General features: G+C 33.4%; 1 protein-coding gene across 1 annotated transcript in view; it reads right to left on the bottom strand.

Annotated features, from left to right (window-relative positions):
- LOC149529552 (uncharacterized) overlaps window positions 1–17,328 on the bottom strand; it is a 246,065-nt gene that overhangs the window by 135,794 nt on the left and 92,943 nt on the right. The gene's annotated exons all lie outside the window — the stretch shown is intronic.

The following is a 17,328-nucleotide window of genomic DNA, read 5'->3' as shown; positions in this document are numbered from 1 at the left end:
AGTTGAGAATAAAAAACATTACATGATTTGGCCCTTCGATTAAATCAGCCATATTTCAAAGGATTAAAGGAATAGTTTGGAGCTATATTTAAAGTGTAGGTCTCGTTGTCATTCATTATCCCAAATTTCCAATAAATATTTTTCATATGCTTGATTCATTTGCCATAACATGTGATATATATATAACCATTAATTACTAAACAGAACTCCCGAATTTTAGCTGAGTTGTGCCTCATTTAGACAGAAAGGTCTAGTTTTGGGCTCTATAATTTTATTCTTAAAAATTGTGCATAAAACATCACATATAGCAATTCAGTAGGAATTACCATGTGGAATGTGAAAAATAAATGTTAAGATTTTGAAAGTCCATACACTCAGTAGGCCAACTTTCAAGTAGGTGGATCAGGTACACTTTCATATGAGATACCATCTTTATTTGCAATCATAGGAGATCCAAAATATACAAGCTAGTAAATACTTGTGAAATGACATCCCTTTTCATGGTACTTTGGGTGAGGCAATTGACAATTATTTTCATAAAGATTGTGGCAGCTAATATATGGTACTCCAGACCCAAAAAATACAAGCTATTTAAAAATGTAACTATAAAGACTTGTGAAAGGACATTATTCTTCATGGTACTCCAGACAAGAGAATTGGCAATTATTCTCCTGAAGATTGTGGCAGCTAATTATACAGCATATAACTTTATAATGATTGGGCAGATGACCTGACACACATAGCAAAATATTTCAACCATATGCTTATCTTAATTTTTAGAATGTTTGATGAGGAATTAGGACATTGGATATGTTGGTGAAAAACAAAGTTACTATTTTGACGTTCAAGAGCCTAACAATAAAATTCACACTTAAGAATAAGGTTAAGCTAGTTGAAAGATTGCATGCTTTGGACTATGAGCATGTGTTACATAAACTTTAATAGGTGACTGAGAGATGTCACTTCAATTTTTGGTTTTAATAGTGTTATTTGTTCATCATTTGTTCACCATTTAGTGTTTGATCATTGTTTTTTATGAGAGAAGTGAAGCTTTAGATTTTTTGGCATGAAAACAGAAAGATGCGATTGTTCCATTTGAATTTTCATGCCTTTAATTGCTAGGCTTTTCAGTCGTGGATGCAAAATTGTATGATTCTGATGCTAATCTCATAGGGAATCTAAAAGGGCAATTAAGTTGCAAGATGTTTTGAGAGAATTAGGTATTTTATTTTTATTACAGATTCATAATGCCACTTCAAAGAGTTTAGATAAGAAATTGAGGACCTTGATGAATGTAGCTAACATGTGAAAGGACACAATTGCATTGGCGGCAATGTGGAAGTATCACAACAATTTAAGATCAGTTGTTTGGAATTTTAAGTACAAGTAGGTAAAAGGAAACCATGGAAGGTGATGGGTAGAAATATCCAGAACATGTGTAGATGAATGCACTAGTGGAGTGGGAACTTATTAAATTAATGTTAGAACATTAGAATTACATTGTTAAGTTACTACCTCATCAAGTATATTGTATTTAATTGTTAGATATTATGTACTAGCTGTAATAATATAATAAATAATGTATCAAGTTATGCTTATGGTTGAGGCGGGGTGTTACGTCCCAAAATTTTGACCTATTTTTAAATTTATTTATAACCATTAGATTTAACGGGTTTTCTTTCATAATCATGTGAAGAAGGTAGTTAAATATATCTGTTGCATTCATTATGTTAATTGTTTAATGAAGATGGTCGTTATCCATTATTTGTCATGTGATGTTTAGCAGTTGCTTGATTTTGGAACTATGGTTAATAATTAAATTCTTTATCTATATTAAATGTTATTATGAATTTATTGTGGAACTTGTTATTAGCGTGGAAATATTGCACGGGTGATTGCAGGAGAAGATGAAAGGGGGAAAGCATTGCTAGACGAGATCAACGGAATGGGATACTAGCTTAGTCCAATTATTAGGTTGACAGGTATGACCTTAAATTGCCTTGGTAAGGACCTAGTGACTTGAACTTCAAGATACAATTGATGGACTCGCATGAGCTATTAAATAAATATTCTAAAACATAAATTAATTTAATTAAAAATAATACATACCTCCAAAGGTTTTTGATTGATCTTTCCACCACATCATTATAATGTATACCTATGTACGTAGACATAGATATAAGAATAAAGTGACATCATAATATTATTTTTATAATAATATGATGCCACCTCATAAGTATATCTATGTGCAAGTAGATAGATATAAATTATAATTATTCTCAATTTACAACTTTCAAATCTTTTTCATATTTATTCATTTTTTTTGGCTAGAAACCGAATGAACACTTGGCATATTTATTTGGCGTTCAAGAGCCAAGTCTCTTCTTTTTATGTTATGGCTTCTTAGAAGCCAAAGAGACATATAACCTCCTTATATTATGAAGTTGAGAGAGGTGGAAGACATGATTTTTCATCACCTGACTTCATTGTTCATTACCCCGACTTCCCTCATAATACCTGACCACGGTTTTCTTAACACCCCATATCTCTGTAGTATACCACTTAATAACCATTGCATTATTTCCCTTCCACAATTTCCCTATTATATTGATGTTCTGCTGAAATCGTGAACAATAATCATACTGGGAATTAGAGTTCAAGATCTCTTCTGTAAAGAGTGAGGCGGATTGTTAGCATCCAACAAGACTCCATTCTTTTCCAGATTATACTAAGTTATGTGGTTATAAAAAATCCAAGCATTGCAATATGTTTTCTTTATCAATTGTTATAGCATTCCGATTTACATAGCAGTAAGCTACAATTTATATTATGATGCAAATCATCTTGCTAAATATCATAGGTTAGACCTTCTCTAAGTTAGAGTTGTTTATGGCAAATAAAAGCCAAGTAACCATGTTATGAAATCATAATTTATTCGTGCCACTGAAAGTTAGAATTAAATAATATTTTTTGCAAGTCTTTATGAACACATTCTTCAAATCACAGAGTGTAATAAGCTGGAAACATATAATATTCATGAATCAGTTGAGGATCAATGGATAGAGCCGATTGCTCTGAGATTCGACCACCCAGGACTCACCGTCTATATAGCCATGGAAAAGGTGAAGAGGTGAGATGGAATCTGCAATGACATGGAAATAAAAGTCAGACATGATACAATAAATCTAAATTAATTTTATTTAATAGCTCATGCTTGTCCATATTATTGTTCCCCTGTTGTCAAGTTGAGCGGTGGTGATTGGGTCATTGAACCCATCAAAAAACCTTGGCCAAGGTCGTTTTAAGGCATGTTTGCCATCTATGATCACTTGATGTCAATAGAGCCAATTATTCAGACATGTTCGTCCATAACTGTGCGAATATTCTAAACACCGAAATGCTTAGTTGGCTAGACTAAAGGTATCCTAAGCTTGATCCTGGGGTAAGGAGGGCCTTTCTATTCAATAGATTGTGTGGGAATAAATATGGTCCTAGGTTGGGAGGTGAAGCCTAAGTCAATGCTTCTCCTCTTACCGAAAGCCAAGGCTTGCACAACCAACTAAAGATTCACTGGATATTTCTTGTATGTTCTTCTTTCTTTTTCATGTTAAGAATTTACTTTACTTATATGTATGGAAAGATAGTAAATTGTTATTTCAGTTATTACAGTTGATTATTGTTACAGTTATTTCAGTTAATCATTTTTTTAGCTATTACAGTTGATCATTGCTGGAGTTATTCAGTTAATCATTATTATAGTTATTACAGTTGATCATTGATATAGTTATTTCTGTTGAGCTTTGTTATTTCAGTTAATCATTAGTAGTTAAAAGCAGTTAATGTCTCATGAAAAGGAATTCGATATATTTGTTCAATAATCTGTTGAGGAAAACTCTTTCTAGTTTACCTTTATTTTGTTATGAAAATTTGTTTGTTACATAGGGGTATTTGAAATATGCTTATATTATTGTTGAGCTATAAGTCATTAATAGAATATTAGATTAGCCAATTTGACATAGAAATTGCAGAATGGAACTTCTAATTAATATATCAAACATTGAAAAATGAATCCATTATTCTTCTATGTAGATATTTTTAGAAGCTGAAGTGATAGAACAAAGACACCTTTAGGAAAGAGGAGCGGAGCAATACAAGGGCAGATTAATGAGCTATTTCATTGCATGGGTACTTGTACCCATACCTCTAGGATGTGTACTAGGTGCTGGTACACCTACCCAAGCACTGGATACATGTATCCAAGTACCAAGTACTCAGTGGAGAGCATTATAGCTAAGGACATTGATTAAGATTTCCAGTTTTTGTGTCAATTTTTTGTTTGCATATCAACTTTCTTTTTTCCAAGCTTAATATAATATGTAATCAGTTTGAAACTTTGATACAATGCTGATTAACGCTAAATTTTATCACTTTTCAAGTCAGAAGTATATTAAAAATAGCACTTGCATCAAAAAAGGTGCAATGGTTATGCCGATAGTAAAATAAATTGAAAGATGTATATCAAAGATAGCCAAAAGTGAATTCAATAGTGATGAAAATAGTTTATTGTAGAACATAATAAACATAAATAACTTGAACAAAAAGATGTTCCTCGCATGTCAAGTACAAGTATGTAGTGGTCAACACCCAACAACATCGAATTTCTTCTAATGGTATGTATTCATTTCCTATCTTGTGTCCTTTACTTATTTTATTTATTTTAATTGTCCAAAAGGATTTTGTAGTTTCCTAAGATTTCTTGTACTTTAATTTTTCCTGTCTTTTTGGAAGACCTCACATAATGTCACATTGTTTCTTGGAAGACCTTACATTCACTTTTAATGTGCAGAATGCTCAATTGCCTACTTGTGCACCTGTATGATCTACTTAATGTGGTTCACAATGCTTGGTCCACTCTACTTTGAATCAACTTTTTGAGAATGTGATTTAGTTCATTTATACAAACACAATTTAATTTAAAATAAAAATATATTTAAAGATACAAAATTAAAAAATAAAGATAAAATATTTTATAAGTTTATGATTAAAAATGTTTATAAAAAATTATTTTAAAAATCAAAATTAACATGTTTATAAGCAATTATCCTAAAACTCATACAATTTATAGTTATCAACGATGCTTCCATATAAAAGTTGAAGTAGTACAAAGTTTAATAAGGAAGATTTGTAATGTCCTCTATCTCGATGGCCTTAGAATTCTTGTTATTATAGTAGATACGAATTACTTGAATAAGAGAGTTGGATAATACTCCGGACAAAACAAAAGGGAGTTATGATATTATGTGATTGTAATTCTATTTTGAATGTAGTCTTCCTTTAGTATAAGGGATTTCACTTTTTACTTTATTGTTATGAATATGATGACATGCATATATTATGTGGGATATAACTTGCTATTGCCACATTGGCTGATTTAATTCTATCGCTGTTGGTGGTCCTTCCTTGGGTATCGATTTGTGCCCCTAATAAATACTCAAGACTCGTGTAATTGCAATCCCATGCCTATAAGCCTCAACCTTCACTATAATACGTGATCTTCCTTATATCACCCGTGATCTTCTATACGGACTGCAATATATATATGTGATATACAGAAATATCTTTTCTCTGATGTCAGTTCAATCTTTCTTTCTAAAATGAATCATTGTTCTGAATGGTATCTATCCCCTCCTATCATTGGTTGTGCGCTTCAATATTCCTCTTGCATGTCTGATATCGCAGAGGATTCCTACCCAATAACGTACGCAATACAATTGTTCCATGCCTTTGAATATATCATCCCTCCGGCTAGCATGTATTTGTTTGGTTATGCTTTTATCTGTATCTTTGGCTAATGCTTCCATGAAGAATTCACTTTTGATGATGATTAGTATTTTGTGGCTTGTCCTTTCTTGGATCTCCTCTATTCACTATAAATGTTTTACTGATCTATTCTCCAATATATGCTTCGATCTGTGATTGTAAAATATGCTTCAATGGTGGAAGAAATAGAATATTTGTTCCTGTGCATAGATTGTCTTAACGCTTTCTTCTTTTCTCTCTCTAATATATGTCTGATATCTCTGAGATCTACTCACTCCTCCTCCAGTCATATCACAGTTTTCTTTGTTGTCGGGTGACTCCTATATTTTGGAAGTTCTCTAAAAATATTCATTAATACTTATTGGCTTATATTCTTTGTTACCGGTCTGCCCATAATATCCTTGCTAGTATCTTTTTATATATTTGATGATAGAAGAGACAACCTTTAGAAAGGTCATGTCTGTTCATATGATCTATAATATAATTTTCAGAATAATACAATTTCATAAATTTGTATTTAGAATGATATTTTGTTATATATTTCACACCAATATTTTGAATCTATCATGAAAAAATATTATTATTAAAATTGTAATTATCTATATTTTATTATAATATCAATTAGGATTCTATTTTATTTGTTTTTATTATTATAAGAATTATTATTATTACGATAATGTTTTATTTTGTATAATAGATCAATGATAAATTATTTTGGATATGTATTTATACTATACATTAAAAAATTATTATTTATTTTATATGATATTATTATTTTATTTTTATATTTTATTATAGAAATGGGGACATTACCAGATTATAAAAATTAAATAACAAACAAACTTAATAATAAGAAAAGTAAAAAACATAGGCATAAAAAATAGAAACTTAAAAATAAACATATGAACATATAAAATTGAATAATAAAATTGATATCTTACCCACTTAAAATGAAATTAAAAATAAACTTTAAACATCTTTTCTAATAAAATAGCATATTTCAAATGGAGAAAATAAAAAGTAGGAAAATATGTAAATCTAAAAATCTCATTATTTAAAGAGTTCATAAAAATATTCATTCTAACATAAGAAATAATAAAAGTTGCAATATAAACAAATATAAGCGAAGAAATATAATAATTTCAAAAGGTACATATAAACAATATCTCTTTAAACATTTTCCCTATAAAGTACTAAAAAGTGAAATATCTAAAAAAATATAGGAAAAATGTTTGTTGAATTGTTCTCAAAGAAAGCATATTTCAAATGTAGAAAGTAAAAAGTATGAAAGCTTACATCTTACTTCAATAAATATTTTTTCAATCAAATAAAGTAAAAAATAGCATATAAAAACAAAAAATTAATGTAAACATATTCTAATATAAAATTGACATACTCCTCTATAATAATGGCAAGTAAAAGAAGAGTGAAAAGCTCTGATTTTCACTGGCAACCGCCCACGAATCAGGGTAGTTATTCCTGTGACTTTTCGGCTCCTCAGGGTGAATCATCTGCTCCATGGGTTTCCAGATCTATTTATGGCTTGACCAAGGCCTCCACTGCCACTAGAAACTCGTTTGCTGCTTTGGACAAGTTTGTCCTTCTTCAATGAAGGGTCCAAGGGTTATTTTCATGGCCAAACGCAAAGTTAATCCCAATTAGATTCATCATCCCTCCCAAAGGAGAAGATTGGAGGAAAATACTTTCTGCGCCCAGACTTCGGCTCCAAGTGAAGATAGGGAACAAGATTTAGGGATTGCTAGAAACAACATACTATGGGTGATTTCAACACAAATTCCCTCGGTCGCAATGGGAGCAAATTTTGTTCGGTTGGGGCAAGGAATGGTTGAAAAAACTCTAATTCTTTGTTGCAACGGATGGTAATACTAGTCCAATACCTCGAGCGAACAATCCCCTAAATTGGAATTGCAATAGGGCAGCTCCCCCAGTGATAAATGCAACCCATAAAGATAAGGATCTCCAAACCCTAATCATTAGTAACAAAATTACGGAAAACCAATGGAAACAATGTGAATCTAAGAGTTTGTTTGCAAAATGGAGTGGTTCAAGCCCCATGCCAACTAAATTCTTTGTTCGAATGATCATGGTGTTGGGAGATTGGGTAAGTATTACTGACACCTCTAATAATACTATTTTTATTTACTGTAAAACAAAAGAACTTAGAGATAAATTGCTTAATGAAGCCTTGCTCTTTTTGGAAGACACATGTTAAATTCTTAGAATAGAAACCTAATTCTAATATGCGGAATTTCAATAATCATAAAATAATGAAATGGGTTGCTTTCAAAAATTCGCCTGTGGAGCTCCTCCATGAGAATATTTTGGGAAAAATTGGGGACTCTTTGAGAGGTTTTAGAGGTATAGAATAAAATTTCATAAACTCGGTGGATGTCAAAATATTGATTGACATCAATGCGAATGAATCCTCTCTTAAACCCCTTAGAATCATCACAAATCAGTCTATATATTATCTTAACCCAAAAAAAATCTTGGGTTCTTGGGAGGGTCGCCTTCTATGGCTACTAGCCAGCCCTAACAATAATAGTTCCAAAGCTACTTTTCCTAGGATTAATTTGTCTTGAAAAGATTGGTTAAAGATCAGTAGCTCTTCTCCAAGAGTAAGCTCTCCTACTACCCCTTCACCTGGTCATAAGGAAATTTCAGAGGGGGCCCAAAATATATCTCTGCCATCTCTTTCACATCTATGTAAAAGCGCTGATTCGGATTGCTATGCTTCTCTTAACTCTTTTGGGGGGAGGATTTTGTATTATTAGGGGGAAGAATCCTTCTAATGAAGGAGGATGCTCATCTCTTCCTACGAAAGAGGGTAATAACATGGGGATCCAAAATCAAAATCAAATCCTAGATTCTGATCCAATAAGCATTCCTGAGAAGTCTTTGAAACAACTCACCAATATGGGGGATCTTATCAAAAACACTCAGGGAGATGGGTATCATAGCTTCTATTCTAAGGAAGGATCCTCCTACTCTAACAATAGGGGATCCTCTCTCGAAAGGTTAAGTAGAGAAGAAAAAGATGCCTTTTGTGAAAGATTGACAAAGGACATAATTACTACCTGTACAGGAGATGCTATGAAAGATGGCTTAGACTATTAAAAAAAATGCTTATTGATCAATTGGTCGCCCTAGGAGGTGAAGGATACACTATGGAAGATCTTCATGCTGAGTTGGTAGAAATGGAAGAATTAGACAAAATTAAGAGGTATTGAACAAAAAGATGCATCTTTAGGCTCTCCCAACATAGAAAGAATTTCAAAAATTAACCAAGATCTCTTTGAAGCAAGGAAGGGGAAGGGCCTTCCCAAGGGACCATGTTAGTCCTATCTTGGAATGTTAGGGGCCTTAATGCCCCTAACAAAAACCACCTCTTCAAGTGATGAGTTAATAAATATAAACCTGACACAGCTATTATACAAGATACTAAGATGAACTTAGAAGAAGTAGCTAAATTTAACAAGAAATTGGGATTCAGATGTATATGGGGAATCCTAGCTGAAGGTGCCTCAGGAGGCCTAGCCTTCATTTGGAACCCTCGCAACATAAGCATGTTCCCTATTCATACAAAAAAGTATTGGATGTTGGGTCAAGTTAAGGATCTTAATAAAAATTTCATTTTTTCACTCTTTAATGTGTATAGCCCTATCTCGGATCCTAATAAAGGAAGGTTTGGAAGGAAATAAGCACTCATCTTCAAAACCTTAGTCATTTATGTATCCTAGGAGGTGATTTTAATGCTATCACCTTGCCCTTGGAAAAAAGAGGAGCTTTGTCAAAAGTGCCTCAAACATCTATATATTTTAATCATTGGATCAGCTCTAATTCTTTATTGGAAGTCGCCTTAGTAGACAACTCCCTCACTAGGAATAACAAAAAGTAGGGTTTCAGTCAAATAGAAAAAAGATTAGATAGATTCTTCTCCCAAGGTAACTTTCTGGATCAAATTAATTACCTCAAATCTGAAACCCTACATTTCTAAGGCTCTGATCATTTCCCTGTTCTCCTTAATATTTTTATGGGAGAACCCAAAACTAGAATTTTGTTCAAATTTGAGCAAATGTCGTTCCATGAACCCTCTCTTCTACCCCTTCTAGAGCTTTGGTGGAGGGAAGTAAGAGTCTCAAGATAAAAAATGTATAAAGTCGTTCAAAAATTTAAAATTATTAAGAACCATCTCATTCAATGGAATAAATTTGCATTTGGAAACATCTTTGATAAAAAAGGGAAGTGGAAGCAAAACTTGAACGGGTAAACTTGGAAGTCATGGCTGTAGGGATGGAAGAAGCCATTTATAACCATGAAAAAACCCTAAAACTGAATTTAGAAGATATTCTGGCCAAGGAAGAAGTTTACTGGAGGCAGAAATCTAGAGAATCTTGGCTCAAAGCAAGAGATAAAAACACAATTTTTTCATAATAGTAGAAGACTGCGCAGAGCACAAAATAAGGATTCTAGGATTCAAACCGGGTCAGGTTTGATCTTAAAAAATCACTTGAAGGTGGCAACAGAGGCCTCCTGTTTTGAGAAAATACTTTGTGATATTCCTCATCATCAAGCGAAAAAGAATTCCTTAATAACATTCCAAATTTAATTACCCCAGAGCAGAACAAAGAACTCTTGGAAAATTTACCAAGGAAGAAGTAGAAAAGGTTCTAAAACAAACAAGTGAATCCGGATAAGTCTCTAGGGCCGGATGGCTTCGCGGCTAGTTTTTTTCAAAAATGCTGGCATTTGTGAGGAGATGAAGTTCCAGAGGCTTTGGAAGGAGTTCGTAACTCAGGGGGACTCCTAAGGGAAGTTAATCCTACTTTCCTAGCTTTAATACCTATACAGAAATCTCCTGAAAGCTTTAAAGACTAGAGACCAATAGCTCTCTGCAATACATTATACAAACTGTTAACAAAAATGTTAGCAAGTAGGCTACAAAATCTTCTTCCATCTCTCATTAACGAAGAATGAACTAGTTTCGTTCCTGGTAGATCTATTTATACAGGGGTGGTAATATGCATTCACTGCAAATATCTAGGAAACTTGGAATTATTATAAAACTAGATATTAGTAAAGCATATGATAAAGTAAACTAGTAATTTCTTTGCAAACATCTTCAAGCTTTTGGCTTTGCAAAACCATGGATCAACTTAATCTTTCAATGCATCTCCACCCCTTAGATTCTCAGTTCTTATAAATGGAACCCCAAAAGGATTCTTTGCTCTATCTCGAGGTCTAAGGCAAGGGGATACTCTTTCCCTATGCTTGTTTATCTTAATGTCGGAAGCCCTAGGAAGAGCATTCCAAACAAGTTGCTCTAACAATCTACTTAAAGGCATTCAACTAGCAAGGGATGAAAAATCCACTACCCATCAACAATTTGTAGATAACACAATGTCGTATGGTGAAGCAAGCATTTTAGAAGCCAAAACCATCAAAAACATTCTTAATAATTACATGGCTGTGTTTGGTTAAGAGATCAACTTGGCAAAATCAGAAGTCTTCTTTTTTAACATGACCCCCTCTTTAGAGGTTGGCATCTAGAAAATCCTTAGTTTCAGAGTTGGCTCCTTTTCTTGTAAATACCTTGGGTTCCAACTAGAATCAAGGAGAAAACAATCAGCTAGTTGGGTTAATTTAATTAGTAAGATCATGACAAGAATTCAATCATGCAAAGGTAAATGGCTTTCTCTAGCGTGTAGGCCCACTATACTAAAATCAGTTTTAACAAATATACCCAATATCATGCCTCAATAACCAATCAACCTGTTCAAAGTAGAGATTCCCTAAATAAAATTTTCAGAGATTTCCTGTGACAAGGCTTTGATAACAAAAAGAAATTGCCATTATTGGCTTGGGATAAGGTTTGTAGTCTTAAGGAAAATGGTGGTTTTGGGATAAGAAACATCAAAGATCAACCTTCAACCCTTGGGGCTAAATTGGTATGCAGAATGTTTAGAAATCCTCCTCTGAAATGGGCTAGAATCCTTTACAATAAGTATCTTGATCCATTGGATCCCTTAAGTCTCTTCAGAATATAAAATCCCTTGACGAGATCGGGCATTTGTAATTTCATGCCCAAATGTAGATCTATCATCTCTAACAAAATTACATGGAAAGTAGGAAATGGAGAATAAATAAGATTTTGGACTGATTATTGGGAGGGATACCCTATCATTTTAAAGTTAGGTAACTTTCTTTTACTTCGAGAGATCCTAGAAGAAGTTGGGGCCCTTTCCTAAGCAACTATGTAGTCAGAGATAAATCTTCCCCAGAGGGTTGGCAATGGAAATCTTTCCAAAACCTTAACCTTAAGGCTCCTAAGTCTGACAAGTATCTTCTACTATCCATTCTGAAAAATAGATCCTTAGCCTTACCAAATAGAGAAGATAAACTAATTTGGGATGGATCCAAAACATGGGAATATATAGTAACAGAAGGATACAATTGGTTGATGAAATTCAAAAATCTCCCTAAAATGGAGCTACCTTAGATCTTGTGTTGGGATACCCTATGCCTCCCTAAGGTAGGGGCCTTATCCTAGCTCGCCCTTCAAGAAAAAATCCCAACTGTGAACAAATTCATAAAAATGGGCTATGAAGGTCCCCTTCAATGTCTACTATTTGAAAAGGAGTATCCTATCCACTTATTAGTCAATTATGACTATGCTAGCTAATGCTGGAATTGGTTCTTCAAAAAGATGTCTTAGAAATCTGCTCTTCCTAATTCTATATGATCTCTTTTCTTATCTTGACCCATCTTGCATAAAGAAAGCATTTTCAAGGACCTATGGATTATTTCTCCCTCCATAATCCTATGAGAACTGTGGAAGGAGAGAAATAGAAGAATGTTTAGAGATTTGAAAATGATCTATTTTATAGCTTATTGTTAGGATGGAAACTTTGATTATTAAAGTTATTAATAGAAAGATATGCAACAACGGTGAATCCCACAATGCCATGACTCGGTGGAATGATTCTATGAGACACATATTCCCCCCCCGTCACCCCCTTCATAGGGAAAGGGAAGGACAAAAGTGAAAGGGACAAATGTGTATGATCTCCCCCTCAAGAAGGCTGGGTAAAAATAACTTTGATGGAGTTTCTCTAGGAAACTTGGGTGTTGCTGGCCTAGGTTGTTGTATTAGAAATCCCAAGGGTGACATTCTAATCAAAAGTTGTAAATTCATTAGATTTGCATCCAACAATAAGGCAAAGCTAAAAGCCCCGCTGAGGGGCCTATGGCTATGTTCAATTTTCAAATTTCAAAACATTGAAATTGAAGGAGACTCAATCATAATCATAAATGCCCTATGGAAGGGTTTCGTGCCTAACTGGGAATTGGAATCTTTGTTGGCTAAAGCATTAGAGTTCCTTCCTCCTTTTAAGCATACTACTATGAATCATATCTATAGGGAAGGAAACACTTTGGCGGATCATTTGACAAATGAAGGAGCTGATGGCTCAAATAAGACTAGCATCTCTCAAAGATTTTGGTTAGATGACCTTCTAAAAAGGAAGGAATTTTTTAGTGATCTTCATATTCTAACCCCTTGATAATAATTATGTCTTATCTTATTAGATGTCTCTAGGAGGTTAGTCCTGTTAGATATATGGAAACTTTAAGTTAGTATCTTTATTTCTAGCGAACTTTATTTGACTGGACATTTAATATATTTGACACTTCAGGTTTTTTGAGTAGCTTTATCAAGGGATTCTTGTGACCCACTTTTTTAATCCCTCCCCTAACACTTTAGTCTTTTATATCAATTTTTATTTTGGATGTACTTCTAATAGAGGATCATTAATTGCTTATACAAGTTGGCAAGCACCTTTTGTGCATGCATCAATTCACTCCTTGTGTGAATCTTAAATGCACTTATTCTCCCGAGATAAGTGGTTAGTTGCCCAACCTTTCTCTGCAGCTATTTATTAAGGAATGTTGGTCACTTTGTTTGCGTTCGAGAATTATGGACACCCCAGTTAAGCTTACCTCCCCTGCAAGGCTCATGGCTTTCGATAAGCCCATAAAGATTGAGAGAATCATGCAATTCATTCTTGTTAGGAATAAGGTTGTTTGGAGAGCTGTTCTACAATGCTTAGGCACCCAATAGATCAATTGTCCTGACAGGTTTCACTCTAATGTGCACATAGTTGCCATGTTCATAGCAGTAGTCCGTCATTTTTATGCTGACAATGATCTTATAGCTAGTCTCTGTCATGAACTATTTGACGACCACTTTTTGGGTGATCTTAACACTATCCTTATTAACATCAGAAGTGATCTCACCATTCTTCTTGTAGCCAACTGTAATATGCTTTATATTAGGGCCTATTCATACTTACCTGATTATCTCTATGGAGGACCCAATGGGTTTCGAGGAAGATAGGGAAGTCTATCTGAGAAACATTAGGTTTCTCCTATACTTTTTCACTATCTTGGATCCCACTGATTTGGGCTGGCTGGAGCACTACTTCAAAGAAGGGATTCTATATGAGCAAGCCTAGAGAGCCACCATAGAAGACCTTCGAGAAGCTTTCAAGGAATGAGTGCTTCTCCTGTCTTTCTTTTTGTTCTCTCTTGGTTTCTTTTATGGCAAAGCTTAAAACTATTACCGTTTTTGGGCTAGATGTTAAAATATTACTAGCTGACTCATTTATATTTTTTGGATGGGTTGGTCAGTATTATTAATTTTGAATGGAAGCTTTACTCGTAAATAGTATATACAAGTTTTTGGAAGCATTAAGCTTAGTTTATTTTTGTTAAGATTCAACCTATAGTCTGGTTGAGATGGACAACTCTGCATAATTTTATAAATTTTCCAGAGTGCAGTTTAGTTTTTTGAATATATATTTTGCAGATTGAATGGTTCTAACTGATTTTGTCTTCATGTCTTTTATTATCTCTTGATTAGAAGGAAATTTTTTATTTCAATCATTACTAGGAATTATCAAAATAATGTAAATATGGACTGTAACAATAGTCAGGTTGATTCTTCGTAGTCCATGGTCTTTATGGATTTCTTAGAGGTGGAAATGATTGTCTTTATATTTTATTTTGGAATCTTTTTAGCTGATCACTCTTTCTCTTTCACCAGCAAGTAGTTGTTTAGTCTAGGTAGCTAGAGATTTTAGTTCTTTTATTGGTTAATGTCTTTTCAATCTCCCTTGAAGTCCTGGCTGGCTTTGGGCAGTAAAATTTAGAAGAGATCCATATTGTTATGTTTAGCTCTTTTATGAATTATTTCCCCTATCTCTTTAATATTAAGAATGACTTTAAGATGAATGAGACTTCCTTCAATAAGAGAGATTCTATTTAGGGGACTATCTTTAAGCTTTTATTTAGTTCCCCTCCAAGTTGGGGATGTTTCTAGTCGAATTATTCAGAGGATCCTTTTGGGCACATCTCTCTTATTGTTTTAATGTTTCCTTGATGGGCCGGAAATGGATCAAGAATCTCTCTATCTAAGCTAGGGGTGATAGGGCCCTATAAGTCTCATATGGATATTCTTCTAGAGCTTTTCCACTCGTATTCAGCATGTTGGAATACAACATCTCTATCTCTGTCCTCTCAAGTGAAGTTTATCCAAGGGTTTTGTTATTTCGTGCTAACAATTTGATCAAGGGATTAATCTGTCTATTGGAGTGTTTGCCTTTTTGCAGATGGACATTTCTTCATGTGATCGGGCTATCCTTCTGCAGGCTTCTCAAAAGATTTTCACTTTGGTCTTGCTCTCTATTTATTTTGTATAATTATCAATTCCTATCTATAAACTTAAAATTTCTGTAATAGGGGATATGCCCCCTAACTTATCTTTGTAAAAGAGGGAATGCCCTCTATAAGTAATCTGGAACTCAGTCCTAGGCTATACTAGGGGTTTTTCTTCACCCCATTCTTTTCCCTTGGTGCCTGCACTTGAACGGGGTCATGTAAAATTGTACATTTTTCTGAAATTAATAAAATGGGCATTTGCTTCTTATTTATCAAAAAAAAAAAAAAATGAAATACTCATACTCGTAGCACTTATCCATCACAAAAATTTAAAAAATTGACATACTATATAAAAGTAAAATTAGATGATTAAAAAAATTGAACCCATGACAAAAATTCGAACATCCAAACAGTCTGCAAGCTAACATTTTTCGTTACGTACTTCTTTCTCAGCTACACCTTTGTCTTTGGACAACAGGAAAAACGGAGTGGAGGTTGTGGTTTATATTCTTAGGGAGGAGGAGCTGCACCTAACAGGAAACAATACATAATACCTTCAACATAAATAAAGTTGGGTCCACCACCCTTTGTGCTAGGGGGTACCTGAATTGCACATGATTTTCTCTTGTATATTTCCGTTGTGGTGAACCTTTGATTGGAGAGTGCATTTAATTATTATTTTTGAATTGCCATCTTTTTAGCCTGCATTTAATTATTATCATGGTAGAAAACTAAAAATTTGAACATTTAAAAATATTAAAATCAAACTTCATTCGTATACGACTTTGTTCTCGGGTATCTAATTTGCATGAATAATCTAAGGGCGTTTTTCAAACCCTCAAACCCACACTGCCAACTTGGTTGGAGTTGTCATGTTGTTAATGTCTAATGTTGTAAACATGCTTTCCAAAATCGTTAAGTTAAACTATCAGCCATTAAAAAATTCTACTGAGACATCACTTTCCAACACTATTTTTTCTAACATTTTTTAAATGAAAAGTTGTTTTAGCCAACGTAAGACATAGAAATCTAATGGTCATTTTCATACAAAATAGCCTATTGACTGGGTATGTGCAGGATCATGGTATACCAAACTAGGGCCTTAAGTGGCAATGAAAAATCAACAAATTAGGATTAGTCAATTTGACGTGAAATTTTGGACTTGTTATGAACCTTATATCAAAGAGTTGTAAGAAAATAATTTGTAGAAAATTGAATATAGTTTCTAAACTACTAGCCCTTGTCTGGAAAAAAAATAAAAATTCTATTGGTCAAAATTTTAGATTTCAATGCAGTAGTACGAGAATTTCAGGGAAAAAATAAGTAGGTTTATGTCTAACTACCCTAATCACAATCAAATAATAATATTTTTTTACAAAATTCTAGTTATAACAAGTAGACTCATGCTCGGAAGCAATGCATATTTTTGTGTAATTTGATTTCAAATAAATAATTAATTATGATTTTTTTGCTACAATATTTTTAGAATAAAAAAACTCTCGTGTCTAACCAGCTTAACTCATTTAAAACTTAACCAAAAAAAAATTTCATAGTAGGCAAAACATAGAATGCAACACATTTTTTGGATTTTAAAAAGGTTGTACCATTTGAAAGTTATAGATGTTTTTCAATCACTATGTCAATCAACACTTTATAGGTAATTCCATTAGAAAATAAGTAATAATTACTTAGTAAACTCATATTTTGATAACAATTATATCGATGAAAAGTTGAGAACATCTTTAAGAAACCCTTTTTGTTTCATCAAAT

The sequence above is a fragment of the Cupressus sempervirens genome, chromosome 11 (assembly GCF_028749045.1).
Source record: "Cupressus sempervirens isolate cs-2001-9-10 chromosome 11, ASM2874904v1, whole genome shotgun sequence".
NCBI classification, from domain to species: domain Eukaryota; kingdom Viridiplantae; phylum Streptophyta; class Pinopsida; order Cupressales; family Cupressaceae; genus Cupressus; species Cupressus sempervirens.
This window is presented reverse-complemented; position numbering and strand designations above follow the sequence as displayed.